At 42.4% G+C, this 13,822-nt stretch overlaps 1 protein-coding gene across 5 annotated transcripts in view; it reads right to left on the bottom strand.

The window, feature by feature from the left end:
• Rnf13 (ring finger protein 13) overlaps positions 1-4,018 on the bottom strand; it is a 111,257-nt gene extending 107,239 nt beyond the window's left edge. For all 5 annotated transcript variants that reach the window (XM_076868496.2, XM_076868495.2, XM_076868494.2 and 2 more), the window contains exon 1: positions 3,905-4,018. The gene's annotated coding sequence lies outside the window, so the exon portion shown is untranslated. The remainder of the gene's footprint in view (positions 1-3,904) is intronic.
• Between the last annotated feature and the right edge of the window lie 9,804 nt (positions 4,019-13,822).

Genomic DNA, 13,822 nt, shown 5'->3' with positions numbered 1-13,822 from the left:
TGATCATTTCAATTGATGCAGAAAAACATTGACAAAATTTAACCCCTTTAACCCCCTTTCTTTTTTTAAAAGAAAATAGTGATGATAACAGTAACATCTCAATTACTTTCTACCATGTCACAGGCATTTTTCATTTATTAATCTAGTTTTCAAAACAACTTTCAAAATTGGTATCATCATCATCATCATTTTATAGAATGACTGGCACAAGGGTCTATTCACAGAATCTTTCTTCTTCCCAAAAGTAAATCTGGACATGTTAAAACAAGAGAACATTCAACATAGATTTATAAATGCCTGGCAGTATACAAAAATCACAGTACCTTTCCAAGTTTTTAGTGTGGGGGCTGAGGGTGTAGCTCAGTGGTAGAGCACTCAGCCAGCTCAAGGCCCTGGGCTCCATCCTCAGCTCCGCAACATAATAAAAAATTTCTTGGTGAGAATCACTAGCCTCCAATTTACTGTTTCTCTTATGAAACAATAAGTGGGAGCTTTACAATTTTACAGTTTCTCCTTCCCCAATACCTCCCCTCGTATTCCCCCAGGACACAAAACAAAATATGGTACAGGGGAAACAATGTATGTACTCACTAAGTGAGGAATTGCAGCTCTGAGGAAATCCAGGCACACCAGTGACCCCAAGGGAATGACTGCACCAGGGCATTGCCTCCCAGGGTCAGCACAGGGTTTCTTCCCTTCAATGAACAATCAGAGCTTCTAGTTTTCACCTTCCCTTTCCAAATGTCTGAAAACTCCTCAGCTCCAAAACAACATTCCCTGTCATTTTCTCTCCTCCCAAATGCCCTTCCACCAAAACCTGTTCTTCATCATGATAGCCTTATTTCTGTTATCAGCAGTACTATTTTTCCAAAAGTTTGTCTGAGGCCCATACTTGTGTCAGTTCCTAAGGTCACTGTCAAGTGTTTTTGAATCTTCTGCTCTTCATTACAATCATCACATTTTGCCTACACTGCTGTAACTAGACTCCGTGGAATTCCTACCTAAAAATTATATATTAAAAAAAAATCACATACAAAATCTTCAGTCTGACACTTGAGGAGCTCCAGGATCTGCATCCCTCTCTTGACCACCCAGGTCCCTAAACACACAATCATGGACTCTCCCTTCCAACCTCCACAGCTCTGCTGGGGCAGTGTCCTAGTGTGGAACTACAATTCTTCTCCCATCCTCTTCCAATCACCAGCCATCTTTCAAATGGCCACATCCTCAACAAAAGGGAAGGCTGAGGCATCTATTTACTGAAGGCAGACTGTCTACTGCTTTACAAACTCTCCCACTTCCCAGACACTGGACAGGAGTTACGGAAAATGGGTTTACCCAAAGTCATCTAAGTTAAAAACCTATAGCAGCCCAAAAGCATCCTGTATTTTTTAAATGAAATATGAGAGGGGCAGGCTTTAGATAGTCAGGATACCTAAGTTCAACTTCCAGCTCTTCCACCAACTACCTATATGAGCTCAGCAAGTTATGTATCTGAGATGCCTTAGTTTCCCCATATAAAAAAGGGATAATCCTAATATCTACCACGGTGAAGACTGTGAGAATTATGCTGAATAACACAAAGTACTAAGAAATGTACTTGGCCAAAAGCAAACAATCTTATTATTCTGTTGTTACTTATATGTTGACATATAAACTTTAACAATATCAGTCTTATGCTCTCATTGTTCGCAAATCAATGCAATGTAAAAACTTACATATGCTCAATAAATATCTGCACAGTATATGATTTTTTACCCATGATTCACCACCATGCTTTTTTAAAAGGAATTCACTTTTCTACTAATTCTGTTTCCTCTTCTGAGAAACTAACAATGCTTACCAATTTTCTTCCCCTTTCTATGTCATGTGAAACTACATATGCAATGCCATATGGCAGTAACATGTCAAAGAGTGCAAAACACTGTTCTTATTCAAACTCATTTTGTCTTCTGCTAAAAATTATTAATTCAGCGATCTTTAAGTGCCCAAAATCACACCTTTTATTTAAAAGCCAACCATCTTTAGGTACACCAACATGAAGGAAGCATACTAAATATTTGCCTAAGCCACTTCATTTTATAAAAATTTATGGCAGGAACCACAAAACATAAAATGCCTTGCTATCCAACTCAACTGAGATTTAAACCTCTCCCTTCAGTCTTAAGTTTTACCCTCACTTTACTAAAATCTGTGTCTGAAAAACTGATGTTACTCTGGGATATATAGTAGAAGACATCAAGGGAAGAGAGCTGAATGTTAGCATCAATTCAGGCCCCACTAAAATGTTGAGAGAAATAACAAGGACAAATAAGAACCTGACTTGAAGCCTTCAGAATTAAATTTCCCACCTGATTTACATTATACATGGAGACAAGACACCAAACTAGCTAACTTCAGAGAAAAAGGTTTAAAATATATTTAAATATTATACACACACACACACACACACACACACACACACGACAGTTGTTGTTCCTTACATAGAGAAATAACTGTACTTCTATCCAAAAAAAAAAAAAAAACTTAGAGGCTTAACTATGCAACAGACACATTTTATTTCATTTAATCCTCACAACAACTCTTTCCTTGTTTATTGATGTCACAGAATTAGTAAGTGGTAGAGCTGTACCCTGCCTGACTCACAAATTGTAAATCCTGTTTTTGCCATAATATGATAATATGCCTTATATTTACACCTTCATCTTGACACAAGCGTTTTTTTTTTTTTTTAAGTCTGAAACAAAAGCTTCATTAACTAATATTTACTCTTACTCCCTAAAATGTCCTCTGGCAGTTGGCAGTTTTTCTTTTTCTTTTCTTTTCTTTCTTTTTTTTTTTTTTTAGTGCCCAGATTAATGCACTAAGTTGACTCCAAAATCCATTAATAAATCCCTACTGACCAGAATTCAGCGCTGCACACTTAACTTCTGCTTAAGCTATCAAAATCCAGTTGCGTTACTTTGAAAAGGCGCTATCTCCTCAGCCCATTAAAACCTGTTCTTAAACAGATAAGACCCTGAAAGCCCTTCCTTAAATTCTGAATCGACCTGCTTCTCTTGGAAGGCACACCACCTTACTCATTTGCACCGAATCAAAAAAAAAAAAAAAAAATGCGGATGTTCCTCTTGGAGAACAACACAGCACTGTTGAAAAGGAATGCATTAGCTTCACTGTTCCTGCTACATCACTGACGAAAGGGACAGCCAGGCAGGTTTGGGGCAACCATAGGATTTTAGCAGCTGCCCACGGTGCTGAAACTGAGGATGACACCATAGTTTTGGAAATGTACCACTGCTAGATGAGGACAAAATAGAGGAATCTACCAAAAGCAGCCAGAGAACATGTCGCGTCTGCTCCCAAAGTTGCACGACTGCCTCTGCTACACCTCGTCCGGCTGCCCGTCGGGGGCAGAGCTCTCGCCTGAGCAGGTCAACTCAGCAGCGTCCTAGCGGCCGTGCAGCCTGGCCCCAGGGGGTCACGTCGGCCCGCAGGCTGGGCACTTAAGGAAGGAACAGGGGGGTGAGTGAGAAAGGAAGGAAGTGACTGCCTTTTTTCTTTTCTAATTTTTTTCCAAAGACGAAAGAGGCCTCGCAACTAAAGTCCGGAGATTCGCCGAGGACTTTGCGGCAAAGTGCTGGACCAGAGACGCTTCCAAGCACCGGCCAGGCTCTGCCGCCCCCGAAGGCCACCTGAAAACAGCGGCGGACGCCGAAGCTCCGGACGCCGGCGGGGTGCGGCTCCGAGGGCGTGGCGCGGCTGCTCCGCTGCGGAGAGCCGGTGCCTCCGCGGCCGGCCGCGAGCGGCGGCGCAGACCCAGCCGCCGCCGCCGAGCCCGCTCGGGGCGCGACCCGCCAGGCCCCGGGGACAGCGCCGCGCGGCGCCCCGAGCTCCACGGTCTTACCTGGAAGCCGGGCCGCGGGACAGCTCGCGGGCCGCGTCGCTGAGGGAGAAGTCCTACCCAGACTTCATAACTGAACGCCGTCCGGCCCCTCAGCCCCGCGGCGGCGCGTGCACGGCAACACCCGGAGAGGCGGAAGTCCCGCCCCGCGTGCCCCATTGGCCCGCGCCAGGGGGCGTGGAGCCGCCATTGGGCAGCAGCGCTGCCTGTTGAGGCTCCTCCCCACCCTCGGGCCGCCGAGTCGCGCTGCCAGTCCCGGTCGTGCTGGGAGGTTGCCCAGTTCGCGAGTCTCGTTTTCCGCCGCGTGATCGCGGTCCCTGGAAGGGAAGGCAGGGGAGAGCAGGGTGCGGTGGCCTTCTGGGCAACCCGAGTGCAGCTGCAGGAACCGCTCCTGACCGCGGGGTGCTGGCCTGCAGGGGACCGGCAGCGGTGGGCGGGCCTGGCCGCTTCCGCTGACCGACCGCGAGGCGAACCTGGTCTGGCGCCGACCCGCCTTCCCTGCGGCCCGGGAGGCCAGGACGAGGTCGCGTCCCTGAACCGCGCCCGGGCCGGGGGCGGACGGACGAGACCCAGGGCCTGCTGGTAGGGGCGACCCGCCAGTTCTAGCACTAGCCCGCGGCCTGGCCCCGAGCCGCGCTGACCTCGGCATCTGGTAGCCACGCGCAGTCGAGCCCTGCGCCCCGGCTGCCGCTGGGTCCGCCGTTCCGAACCTGGCGGCCTCTTTGCTGAGCCGGAAGGCCGGGCCGGCTGCTTTTGGGTGAGCCTCGGCGGGTCCGGGCTGCACTGTTAGTGCCCAGGTGCTGCATCCGGGAGCACTCAGGAGCCTTCAGCAGGCTCCGCAGACCCTCAGCACGGGGGTTTTAAAAGGAGACAAGGGTGGAGGTCAGGGCATACCACTGGATGCAGCTGACCGCTTCAGGAGGCCTGCGAAGGTAGGACACTGGAATCGGGAAAGCCCAGCTGTTCTCTAAAATTGCAAAATAAAGACCACCAAAATGACTTTGATCTTCTGCGTCTCCTATGTATCCTTAAACCTTCGTCGATTTAAGAAGATAATCAACACCTAAATTTATGTAATTCTGTCTTTAAGAAAGACGTAAATAAAATTCAGCATCAGAAATATTACCGCGAAAGCTACTGTAATTGGTATAAAATGCCTAAAATATCTCCAAAGCATTTTTTCATTAAATCATCTAAAATTGGATTCTATATTAAATCACAGATTTCTTGCATGACATCAAAAAACTGAAAAACAGTTAACATAGGTTAAAAAGCACAGAGAAGAGCTCTGTTAATTTCTTAGACACCTTGAGTACAGAACGTTTTATTGTGGCTTCAATCTTTTCTTCAAATTATAATTTCCTTGTTGTTTCAGTTGTAAACAAGATCCTGTTTTGTTTGTACTGCATTTAGGCAGACTTAATTTTGATACAACTGATAGAAACAGATATTCTCCCATTTGTGTTGAGTGGAAGCAGATTGGAAGAAGATAGACTGGGAAAATGTACTAATTTTTAAAAATGTGGATGAGGCAATATGATTGACCTAAATGTGGACTAGGCAGTTAAGATTGGCATAGATCTTGATTATGGCCTTCAAAACATGAAGGGTGATAGGGCACATGATTCAAACACACCATTAATTATCTCCTTATGAAAACAAATAAAAGGAAGTGAGCTTTCAAGCTTTGTGACTGACAGTCTTTTGTTAGTTTGTTTTTGGCAATGCTGGTTTGAACCCAGGGCCTCCCATCAGCTAGACAAGTACTCAAGCACTGGATTACACCTTCCACCACAACAGTTTGTGTTTTCTTGTCTCTTCCTATAAAGTACAGATAGCACATAAACAGTTGTAGAACTGCCTACTTTCAAAATATTGTAAGATAGCAACCACAAAAAAAAAAAAAACTAAATATCAATTACTGGGCTGGGGATGTGGCTCAAGCGGTAGCGCGCTGGCCTGGCATGCATGCGGCCCGGGTTCGATCCTCAGCACCACATACAAACAAAGATGTTGTGTCCGCCGAAAACTAAAAATAAATAAATATTTTTTAAAAAATTAATAAATAAAATAAATAAATATCAATTATTTGTCTAAAATAATTTAGAAGTATTGAACCCCGTCGCAAAGAAAAGACAACGGACTCCAATTTTAAATCAAATTAAAGTAAGCTTGTGTTTGTGTACACAAAAGCTGGCCAGTGACTGTCTCACCTGAACTCCCAGGCCAGAGAACAGTACTCATCAATCAGGAACAAGGTTTTATAGCACAAAAAGTTGCAAAGGGGAGTGTTTTGAGAACTCACAGATAACAGGATTTTGACAAGCACAATATAAAGGCTTATAGTAGGTTAATGATCTACATGGCTTAACATTTAAAGGTAGGGAATAAATTTAGATCCCAACATCAGAATTTTTGAGGCACCACTGAGGTTTCAGAGAGGGTTGTTATCTGCTCAGGGGGAGCCAGGCATGGGTGAGTTCAAGGCACGGGCAGGAATTCCAAACAAGTTTAGAAATCGCAGTAATTTATAGTAGAACAGAAATTAACTTTTCATGACTTTGTGATGAGATGGATCCCAATCTTAAAATGGATTTAGACTGGGTTCATCAAGAAGTAGTTTCCCCTAAATACTGAAAAGAATGTGGACAGTCTTTTTAAGTTCTGAGATCAATCAGAAACATTAAATGGTTAAACAAAAAATAAAATTATTGCAGTGATAGTGGGGACAGTGATGTCCTCTCAGGGGATACCACATCCACACACATTCACATGGGTGCCATGCTTCCGCCTTCCAGGTCAGCTCCTGCCCCATCAGCATCTCCCAGGTAGTCAAGCAGACAGATTGGATCTCACTGTATCTGGTGGGTGCTGTTCCTGCTGCTCAATTGATTTTTGTCCCAGAGGTACTGACTACAGATTGGCTATTTCCTGTACCTATGGCCTCTGAAACCTACTAGGAGGAATTCTTTGCAAAAACTGTGAAGTGATTTCTGGGTTATTGAATTTGAAAGGGATCTTTGTAGTACCTTCCATGTGCCGGGGAAGGTGCTGAACACGGGTTGTAAGAAGACTTCTTTGGTATAGGGGAAATGGTTGGGCTCAGTCCTACACTGCTTGCTCAGGGAGGAAGAGTGAACTAGGAAGGAGAGTTCAATGCATAAAATTAAATATTGCCCCAATAGTTTTAAAGGTAAGGGCTAAGGAATTTAGAGAAAGGGTAGCTGCATGAAATAATTGAGAAAGGTTGCCTGGGAAAAAACAGTCTTGGTACTGGGTGAGAAGAGCAGATGAAACGTAACAACAAAAGCTCAGAGCAGCTGAGTGGTCCAGGCATGAGGTCATGGCACAGGCATGCAGCAAATGAGGGATTGAGGGCTGAGGGCAGAGCACTGACAGGACAGTGTGGGGTCCGGCCTCCCTGCCTGACCATGCTCTTCTTGGTTTGGTGGACTTTAGAAAGACAGTGAAGATCTCACTTGGTAGTTAAGAACACAACAGCTAATTTGAGACAAGTCTAGTCACCCCACTGTGGGTGAGGTAGGAAATCTGGATGACAGATTGCCTCAGAAAGACTGGAGTGAAGTAAATGCAGACGTTGTATCCAGATGAGGGAAGGACAGTCATTAGGTCCCTATCTTCACAGGAGACTCTCCATCAAGTCATGCCTAAGGAATGGCAGGGATACAGTGAGGAACAAAATAGTCTCCTCATCCTAATGGAACCTCTCAGGGACACCACATTCACACACAATCACAGGCCCTAATGTCACTGTTGCCACCACGAGTCTTAGCGAGACTGCCCAGAGTGAGGTGTGAGGGCACTAAGGCACAGGCCAGGCAGGAATGCTGGACGGACCTTTCCTGCAGAGGGAACCATGTGGGAAGGCCCTCCAGCAGGAAGCTCCCAGATAGCTAACACATGAAGCACATTTGAAGCTCATGGACTGTGTGGGTTGGGATTTGACTGTGGTCACCCTGGAAAACAACAGACACAGTTGTGCATGTTTTATGTGTCTTATGGCTCATTAAATTCTTAAACCACACACAAAAAAATATTACTATGATAAGGAATAGAGTCCATATGTGTTTGAAGTACATAAATTTGAGACAGAGTCCATATGTGTTTGAAGTACACAAATTTGAGAAATTACCAAATAGAACTTCTAAAAATGGCTTCAGGAAATTTCCACCTAAAGATTTCTAAAGACTCCCATTTCTTGCCAAGTTCCAAATGAATGGACAGATTCATTTTTTTAGGATGTTAAGTGAAAAGTTCAGAACAATGAAATAAGTATGTTTTCAACAAAGTTTATCTTTGAGGAGTTGAGAAATATCAAACAAAGTTTGTTAAAGTTTGTTAAAAATTAAAAGACTAAATAAACTCATAGTTTTGCATGACATGATTCCCTCACATCTAAGGTGACTGACATAGGAGTTCAACCTTTTCTTTCTTATTTGTGTATGGAGAGGCAGTCTTCCTTGATTTGCTGACAAGAATTTTCTAAAATAAGCAGACATAAATTCAGGTGACACGGGCAGGGGATGTGGCTCAAGCGGTAGCGCGCTCACCTGGCATGTGTGCGGCCCAGGTTCGATCCTCAGCACCACATACAAACAAAGATGTTGTGTCCACCGAAAACTAAAAATAAATAAACAAATAAATATTTAAAATATTTAAAATATTTAAAATTCTCTCTCTCAAAAACAGTTTTAAAAAAATCAGGTGACACAATGTAACGTAAGGAGTGGAGAACTCATAGGAAGATGAACTGATAAAGTCATTTGGGGTAATAGTTCAGCCTTGCATAGAAAAGCTGAAAGGAAAATTTTCTATACACAGAAAGTCACTCCAGGATAGATACCCTAAGGAAATACAAAACAAATTCAACTGTAGACACATACTTAAATGTACAGACAATAAAAAAAAAAAAACAGAAAGTCTTAAACAGAAAGAAAAAGATAAAATATAACAGAATGACAGTTGGTTTATTAATAACAAAAAAAAGAAACTAGAATTCAATGAAATCATATCTTAAAATACTAAAATAAAAATGATTGCAATTGTCAATTTAGAACTGTATGCCTAGTTAAACATTTAAAAGTGAGGGCAAAATAAAGATTTTCAGAGGAAATCAGCAATTACCACTAACAGACTTGTACTGAAAGAATTTACAAAGGCTGTCTTCAAATAAAAAATAAAAGTCAAACCCAGAAGGAAAAGAGTTGGGTGGAGGGGGTGAGATGCAAAAAAAGTATAGAGAGCATAGAAACAGTACAATTTCCAAACCAAGAGACATGAAAAAAAGAGAGCCAAGAAAATATAATTACTTACCCATCATTATGTACAACTATAATACACAAATTTTTAAAATGTGGAAAAATGTAATTAAGAAAAATCAGGGAATGAATGATGGAAAGGAGCAAATAGAAGGCATTATAAGTGGAAAATTCAAAATGAGACGGGAAGAGGTGACATCAGCAAGATGGCAGAAGAGGAGCTTCCTGCTGTCATCCCGCTAGCCAAGCACCCATTCTGAAAACCCCACACACAATACCTTGTGTGAGAGTCCAAGAGTCCAGTAGAAAGTCCTCATATACAGCTGGAGCAAAACAATCCTGGGAAAGATGTGCTGACCAGGGTGAGAACAGCTTCCTTTCGCCCAGCTCATCCCTCCTCATACCAGGCTTAGCTCAGGGCCAAAACAAACTCCTGGGTCTGCAGTTTCTCCCACAGGGAAGAGGAGAGCTCAGAGAGTGAGCACCTGACTCCCCTAGCCATGTGAGACACTGCCTAAGAAGCCCACAGCCTTTAGAAACCAAGTAACAAAATAATAATAGTAAACCTTTACCTGTCAATAATTACCTGAAACGGAAATGGATTCAATTCTTCAATCAGAAGACATAGAGCAACTGAATGGGTTTTTTAAAAAGCCAGCTATATGCTACCTAAAAGAGACTAGTTACCAAGTGTGATGGCTCATGCCTATAATCCTAGCTAATGGGGAGACTGAAGCAGTAGAATTGCAAGTTCAGAGCCAGCCTGGGCAACTTAGTGAAACCATGTCACAAAATAAAATAGGTCTGGGGATGTGGCTCAGTAGTAGAAAGTTGCCTAGCATGTGCAAGGCCCTGAGTTCGATCCCCAAGTAGCACACAAGCACACAGACACACACAAATACACACACACACACACACACACACACACAAAAGAGCCTCTAGTGAGCTTTCAGGACATATTCAAACTGAAAATACTCCACACAAAAGAAGAGCAAACATTAACTATCATACTATATCAAAATAGTAAGAGATGAGTAAAATCATTAGGTGATTCTAAAAAGAGTCAATAACAATTGTGAATTTATATAAACCCCACACTGGAGCACCTAAATATATGAGGCAAATATTAATTGACCTAAAGGGAGAAAAAGGTGGCAATACAATACACCAACAGTAGATGCAAGGATAGCTCATCACATGCAGATCAATAAATGTGATACAACACACAGAGCAAAGGAGGAAAATTACATGATCAGCTCAACAAATGCAGTAAAAAAATGTGTGACAAAATTCAACATCATTTTGTGATTAAAAACTCTCAACAAATTAGGTAGGTCGGTGCAATAAAAACCACACAGAGCAAGCCCTCAGCTCTTCATATTCAACAGTGAAAGACTAAAAACTGGTCCTCAGTGATCAGGAATAAGACGAGCACACCCACTCTCACCTCTTCTATCAACACACAGTATAAAATCCTAGTCAGAAAAACAAGGGAAGAAAAAAATAATACAAGGGGTCTGTTATAGCTTGAGTCTGAAATGTTCCCCAAGGGCTCAAGGGTCTATGGTTTGGTTCTCCATCAAGCCTGTTCAGAGGTGGGTCTTTTGGAAGACTGAATCACATGTTTCTGATATTATGCATGGATTAGTCCATTGCTGGGTTTGTGATTGAATGGACCACTGAAAGTGAGGGAAACTGTCGGAAGGAGGGTCTAGGGGGAGGAGGCGGGTCACTGGGAGTGAGCCCACAGTTCTGAAACTAAAAACCAATTAAATGAAAAGGCAACTGGCAGAATAGGAAAAAAATATTGGCAAATCATATATCTGATAAGGAATTAATATCCAAATATATAAGGAATAAATGTCAATACAAGGAAATTGCAAAAACTTTTTAATGAATAAACCCACACAAATAACTTGATTAAAAAGGGCAAAAAACCTGAAGCGGCATTTTTCTAAAGAAGGCTTAGAAATGGGCAACAGATATATGCAAAATTATCCAGCATCAATAATCATCAAGGAAATGATAATCAAAACCACAATTAGAAATCACCCCACACCTATTATAATGGCTATAATCAAAAATTCTAAAAATTCTGTAAAGGTTGTGGGGAAAAGGAAACACTTTTGTTAGTGGGAAAACAGTGTAAAGATTCCTCAAAAAGTTAAAAATAGAAATGCCCTACAATCTGGTACTTTCACTCTGGGTCTCCATATGTATTCAAAAGGAAAAAAAAAAAAAACACAACAACTTTTTTTTTGAGGTGGATTCCTGACCAAGTTGCCCAGTCTGGTCTTGAACTTCCAAATCTCCACCTCGGCCTCTCAAGTAGCTGAGATTATAGGTGCCACCACACCTAGCACACGCAAGGGAAATGGAATTGGTCTCTTAAGACATGCACACTCCCACGCCCATGACAGCATTATCACAAAAGCCAAGATGTGGAATCAACCTAAGTGTCCCTGGACACATGAACCGACAAAGAAAAGGTGATTGAATACTGAATGATAACATGTTACATCCTTGAAATCTGCTAAGAAAGTAGGTCTTAAGTTCATTTTTACCACACAATAAAGGTCACTTTGGGAGGTGACGTATGTTAATTAGCTCAATTGTGGTAATCATTTCACAGTGTACACATATATCAAACATCGTGTTGTGTACCTTAAATGCATACAACTTTAAATTCATACTTGTCATTTGTATTTCAGTAAGACTGAAATAAAGAGATGAAAGAAATACATCAATAATCTCTAAAAAGGTTCACGTGTATTAATCTGTTTGTGCTGGTATAACAAAAACTGGAGATGGGGAGGAATGAAAAGAGAGGTTTCCTTCGCTCACCGCTGGGAGGTCCAGGAACATCATCACATGCTTCTGCCTGGCTCTAGTGAGGACCTCGCACCCGATGGCATCATTGTGGTGGGACTGCAAGTGAGAGTGGTCGAGGGGCAAGACAGGACACCAGAAACCCGGAAGGGTCAACTCTAAATCTCCCAGAACCAATGTGGCCCCACCAGAACATTAATCCCTCCAGAGGGCAGTGCCCCTCACCACTCAACCATCTCCCCAAGAAGCCTCTTCTCCAAGTGTCTACCATTGCTCACATTACCACACAGAGGACCGAGCCTCCAACACGGGACCTTAGGGGACAAACCACAGCAATGGAGCAGGCTTGCCAGTGAAAGGGCAGACGGCCTTCTATGACATTTTTAAGAGACACAGTACCACAATGTAAAGGCCACCCAAAGGCTATTAGTAAAAAGAGAGGGAAATATATTCCAAGTAGGTAACCACAAGCACGCTGGTATTGCCATGGGGTGAGGGGGAAACAGACCTGAGGCCAGAGCATTATTACCAGTATATACCACTATTAAATGATGATGAGGCTGGGGCTGGGGCTCAATGGCAGAGCACTTGCCTAGCATGTGCGAGGCACTGGGTTCTATCCTTGGCACCACATAAAAATGAACAAATAAAAAATAAAGGTACAAAAAAATGTTGTATCTGTTTAAAAAAATGATGATGAAAGGAAAACTTTGCAAATAGGTTACGACAATCTTGAACCATCGTGCATGTAGAAATGGAGCTGCCATCTATTTAAAACAAAAAAGGAAACTTCAGCAAACCTACACTCATAATAGAATTCTACATACAACTTTCAGCAACTGATAAATCTAGCATACAACATTGTAATAAGAATATAGTGTTTGGACAGCACACAGAGTACATAGGAAGCTCTGCATTCTTTTTCAGTCATATATGGAATTTTCCCCAAAATGGCATCCTATCATATCATACGGCAAGCCCCCCCACCCCTTTCACCTTCTTCCTTGGAGTATTCCAGATTGGACCCAGGACCTTGTGCATGCGAGGTAAAGTGCTCTGCTACTGAACTACATCCTCAGTCCAAAAAGGCAAACTGTAACATATGCCAAAGAATTGGTTGCATATAACCCATGTTCTATGACCAAAATAGGATATTAAGTTTTGGCTATGGAATGTATATGTTTTTAAAAATTAAGATAATACTATGATCAACTTTAGATAATAAATATGAATAAATATCAAATGGACAATTTTCTAAAGAAAGAAAATTATTTTTCCAGTCCCAGAGACTGAAAGTCCAGGGGAATTTTACCACTGAGTTACATCCCAACGGCCCTGCCCATTTGGTTAAGACAGTGTTGCACTCAGTTGCTCAGTCTGGTCTCAACCTTGCCATCATCTAGGAAGTATAGGCCTGCACCACTGTGCCTGGCTAGAAAAATGTTTTGTTTTGTTTTGGGGTACCAGGAATTGAACCCAGGGGTGCTTAACCACTGGGCCACATCCCCAGACCTTTTTATTTTTCATTTTGAGACAGAATCTCACTAAGTTGCAGAGGGCCTTGTTGAGTTGCTGAGGCTGAACTTGAACTAGTGATTCTTCTATCTCAGCCTCCTGAGCACTGGGGATTACAGGCTTGGACTACTGCACCCCACTAAAAAAAAAAAAGTGGGTTTTTTCCCTATAGCTTTATTGAGGTAAAATTGAAGTACAATAAAATGCACATATTTGAAATATGTAATTTGATCAGTTTTGACATGTATGTAACCAATACGATCAACATAAAAAGCATTTCCATTACTATTTTAAAATT

Source organism: Callospermophilus lateralis, chromosome 10 (genome assembly GCF_048772815.1).
Source record: "Callospermophilus lateralis isolate mCalLat2 chromosome 10, mCalLat2.hap1, whole genome shotgun sequence".
In the NCBI taxonomy this organism is placed as follows: domain Eukaryota; kingdom Metazoa; phylum Chordata; class Mammalia; order Rodentia; family Sciuridae; genus Callospermophilus; species Callospermophilus lateralis.
Note: the sequence above shows the minus strand (reverse complement) of the source record. Positions and strands in the feature narration are given on the sequence as shown.